General features: G+C 55.4%; 1 protein-coding gene across 8 annotated transcripts in view; it reads left to right on the forward strand.

Moving 5' to 3' along the window:
• Nucleotides 1-4680, forward strand: part of SLC39A14 (solute carrier family 39 member 14) — a 75016-nt gene continuing 70336 nt past the window's right edge. For 4 of the 8 annotated variants that reach the window (XM_025394050.1, XM_025394045.1, XM_025394044.1 and 1 more), the window contains exon 1: nucleotides 7-182. The gene's annotated coding sequence lies outside the window, so the exon portion shown is untranslated. Of the gene's footprint in view, nucleotides 183-297; nucleotides 512-4680 lie in introns of those variants that run through there. The other 4 variants (XM_025394046.1, XM_025394040.1, XM_025394041.1 and 1 more) reach the window with 2 other exon arrangements.

Raw genomic sequence — 4680 nt, forward strand, 5'->3', positions numbered from 1 at the left:
GGTCGCTGACGCGCCGGGTATATAGCCGGGCATGCGCGCGGTGCTGCGGCCCGGACGCACGGAGGGGGGTTGGTGCGCGTGTCTACGCGGACGCACGGGCTGAGCTGCTTCTCCAGCCGCCGCCGGCCGCCCGGGACCTTGCGGTGAGGCTGCGTGGGGCCGGGGCCGCCTCCGAGCGCCAGGTGAGGGCGTGGATGCGAGGGGCCGCGAGATGGGCAGCGGCTGAGGAGCCGCGCGCCCCAGGCTGGGGCAGCGGGTGGGGGCGGGGACAGCGCTGCGCCGAGGACAGGGCACCGCTCCGGGGCACCGGCGCACGCCCGGACTGCTGGGTGGAGGCTACACCTGGCTCTGGTGCCGCGCTGGCGAGGGGAGAGGTCAAGGCGCGGCCCGTCCGCCTGGAGGGTGCAGGATGCTGGAGCCGCAGAAGGGTGCTCAGAGCGTGGGTCGCCGCGCCGAAGGCTGAGCCCGGCTCCCGGAGCCCCCGCGCGGACACGGACGCAGAACGCAGACAGTAGGTGGCCAATCCGAGGGGCCGCTCCATGGGGCTCTGGGATCTGGACTTTGCTTTTCAGGAGCTGCGTCCCCCGGGCCCCCTCCGGTCCATCTCCCCCCGGAGATACATGTACTCAATCTTCCGGCTGAGCGAATCTCCAATCTGGCTTGCCCGCGAGGATGGCTTTCTGGCTATTTTTGGTCCTTAATGACCAAGTTAGGTGGTCGGGTTCAGGCTGCCCCCTCTTGGTGGGTGAGGGCAGTGGGACAAAGTCGCCATCCGAGCAGTTTCATCATCTGATCCTGAGGTCCAGCTGAGCCGGGAAGATTTCCTCAGCTCTAGACTGGGGGTTCACTTTTGAGGATCTGGTGCTTGCCAGGGCCTGGGCTCCAAAGAGAGGCTTCTCTAAACAGTTAAAGGGCTAGACTGTGGAGGAGGACTCCGGACACGATTTGGGGAGTGGCCAAGTGCTCTCTTGTGGCCCAAATGGAAGCGTGGGGGTAGGAGCAGCTTTGACCTGACCCTTCCTGGAGCAAGCCTGGTTTGGGTTTATGTCTTTAGTGGCCCTCCCCTAGGAGCCCCAGGCCATTGGGACGGCTGTGCTCCTGCCTAGGAGTGGCCTGGGAGTTAGCCCTGGCCTCTGTCTCTGCTCTGCACTTAACCGGCCCTGTGACCTTGGGAGGGTCAGGCCAGTACCACGGTCAGACTAGATCACCTTATCCACAGCATATACAATTCGGTAACTCTTACCCTTTTTTTTTTTTTTTTTTGGAGACAGAGGCTCACTCTGTCGCCCAGGCTAGAGTGCAGTGGCGGGATATGGGCTCACTGCAACCTCCACCTCCCAGGTTCAAGCCATTCTCCTGCCTCAGCCTCCAGAGTAGCTGGGACTACAGGCGCCTGCCAACAGGCCCGGCTAATTTTTTGTATTTTTAGTAGAGACGGTGTTTCACCGTGTTAGCCAGGATGGTCTCGATCTCCTGACCTCAGGTGATCCGCCCGCCTCAGCCTCCCAAAGTGCTGGGATTACAGGTGTGCGTGAGCCACCACACCGGGCCTATCCTTACCTCTTAAAACACAAGCCCTAAATATGGACAAGAACTTGCATCCTTGGTAAAGCTACAGAAGGGATGTTCAGAATCATAACTTAGCAGCTGGAATTAAAAGCCACATGTTCGGCTGGGCGCGGTGGCTCACGCCTGTAATCCCAGCACTTTGGGAGGCGGAGGCGGGCAGATCACGAGGTCAGGAGATCGAGACCATCCTGGCTAACACGGTGAAACCCCGTCTCTACTAAAAATACAAAAAATTAGCCGGGCGTGGTGGTGCACGCCTGTAGTCCCAGCTACTCGGAGGCTGAGGCAGGAGAATGGCGTGAACCCGGGAGGCGAAGCTTGCAGTGAGCCGAGATCGCGCCACTGCACTCCAGCCTGGGAGACAAAGCGAGACTCCATCTCAAAACAAACAAACAAAAAAAAGCCACATGTTCCTTTTCCTGGTGGAGGCTCAGAGAGGTGAGTTTCCCATCACCTGTGTGGTATCCAGGAGATAGGCTAGTGGTCCTCCTGCGGAATTGGTTTGCAGGTAAGACTAGAGGGCACCAGACAGTGGAAGGGGATCCTCTGGATACTGTCTTCCCAAAGGGCCAGTCCAAAGCAAGTTCTTGCTTAATTTATCATTTTTTACTCATCTGGCCTCTGGGGCCTTGAGAGAGGGCAGTGCTGAGGGGGAGATACGATCCAGGTGTTGACTGACAGCTGGCCAGCCAGTGCAGAGGCTGACCTGAGAACTTGGGGGCTGGGGCAGCTGCATCATTGGCCTTGTAATTTAGGCCAGAGTGAGAATTTTGGGCTCTGGGACTCAGCCTGTGGATGTACAGTGCCTGGTCTGTTTTGGGCTCAGCAGTGGCCACCGTGGCGGGTGCATGCAGACGGCCTGGCCCCCACCCTTCCAATGCAGACTCCTGGGGAGAAACAGCATCCGTGGATGGGGAACAAGATAACAACACAAGAGACGCTTCCGTGCTCTGCACAATTCAGTTCAGAGAGTGAGCGCTGTGCTAGACACGGTTGTGCTGGTGGCGGAAGAATTCCGGCCTTTTCAGATAGGTGGGTCTCTGTTCAAATCCTGGCCCCGTCACTCTCCAGCAGTGAGAAATTTCTTAACTTCTGTTCTCACTGGCTTGCAGGATGTCGTGATTTTGCCTGGAACATAGTAGAGGGCTTGTCATCATTCTCATCGTCATAATTTTTGTGGGGTGGAGTGGGTTATTTAGGGGTGCCAGAAGCTGACAGTTGGGTTGGGTTGTAGGAATGGTGTGAGCCCAGGCATAGGGTTGATTCATCTCTTCCTTGGCAACATGGATGCAATTTCCCTGCCCTTCTGTGAAGGCTGCTTTTCTGTGGCCTGCCAGGGATTGTCCCATAGATCAATTGGGCAATCTTACGGAAAACAAACTTCTTTCTACCTTTATTTCTGGGAGCTACTCTGATTTCTTCAGAGAAGAAATGCTCCTTCTCTGGACTCATGTGGCCAGGAAGGAGTAACAATGCCTTCGTGTACCTGGGTGGTGCGTGTGTGCTTGTGTGTGTGCGCATGTGTGTGCACATGTGTGTGTGTGTAGGGTATATATCACTCACAAGACTGGTTCTGTTTTTAAACCCTGCTTACCTTCTTCCTCCTTCCTTACCTGCTCACACCCTGCACTGTTCCAAGAGGAACCTCAATCCCTGTTTAATATTTGCAGAATCGTGGGGTTTACACAGTAGTGTTGTGAATAGATTGTGTGTGCCTGGGAACCAGGACCTCCCTGTCCCCACTATGTCAGGATAATGGCCTGCCCTGACTTGGCGAAGGTAACGCTCCGCCATGTTGTTGAGCCACAGAACCATGGAATGTTGACCGGGGGGCTTTGGTGATCTTGGAGTCCGGCCCCATTATTTTACAGTGAATGAAACGGGATCCAGGGAGGTGAATTGGTGTACCCGAGTCACATGGTTACCAGTGGCCAAGAAACTTGATGGAGAAGACCAAAGAAGGGTTCTATTTTTGATCCTAAATGTGATTATGAAATTGCTGACACCTCCAGTCTTTACTTGGAAACTAGAAGAGGAAGGGGCCATTTGTCCCTGCGCTTATTGAGGGAGGGGGTGTTAGTTTCTTCTGGAGAAGTGTCTGTCTTTCCAGACTCCCTGGAGACATGGGAGGCTGGGGAGTGAGCAGGGAAGGGGACTGCTGCTCAGCCCAGCCGGGACTCACCGTGTGTCTGCAGTGGGGCTTCTCCGACCTCCCGGCTGGCAGGCTGGTGGAATGCCAGGAGATAAGGAGTCCAGAGTCCGCCCCCTCGACTGTCGCCAGCCAGGGCCTCATGCCCACCTAGGGGACAGGAGGACAGCCCCTAGGACACAGGATCATGTAGCCCCACTGTCTTGTTCCCCCGCCCCCTTACCATGGGCATTAAACCTCTCAGAGGCGGCCCCGGGTTGGGCCTGGCAGAGGCAGAGATGCAGAGGCTGGGCGCTCTGACCTGCACAAGGAGAAGAGGCTGGGGAAGCCACAGAATTGGCCTGCCCAAGGGAGCAAAGAGTGCCCAACCATGGGAAACTGAATTCCCCACCTTGGCAACTGGAGATCAGGCTGTTGTTAGAACTCCTAACCTCTCTCAAAGGGCAGGCCCCGGAGAATCTTGGAGCTTGGTGGAATGAGACGGTGACTGTCCTACATTTATTACCACCGAGTTCCTAATGGCCCTCTTAGGCAGTGCACTCAGTATTAGTAGTTAATAAAAAAATCAGATAAAAGTTGGGAATCTAAAAAAAAATACATGTCTTAAATCATTTTTTATATTTATTTTATTTTATTTTAGAGATGGAGTCTCACTCTATCGCCCAGGCTGGAGTACAGTGGTGCGATCGACTCACTGCAGCCTCTGCCTCCCGGGTTCAAGCAGTTCTCTGCCCCAGCCTCCCGAGTAGCTGGGATCACAGGCACCTGCCACCAGGCCTGGCTAATTTTTGTATTTTTAGTAAAGACAGGGTTTCACCATGTTGGCCAGGCTGGTCTTGAACTCCTGACCTCGTGATCCACCTACCTCGGCCCCCCAAAGTGCTGGGATTAACAGGCGTGAGCCACTCGTGCCCGGCCAAATCATATATATATATATATATATATATATATATATATATATA

Source organism: Theropithecus gelada, chromosome 8, assembly GCF_003255815.1.
Source record: "Theropithecus gelada isolate Dixy chromosome 8, Tgel_1.0, whole genome shotgun sequence".
In the NCBI taxonomy this organism is placed as follows: Eukaryota; Metazoa; Chordata; class Mammalia; order Primates; family Cercopithecidae; genus Theropithecus; species Theropithecus gelada.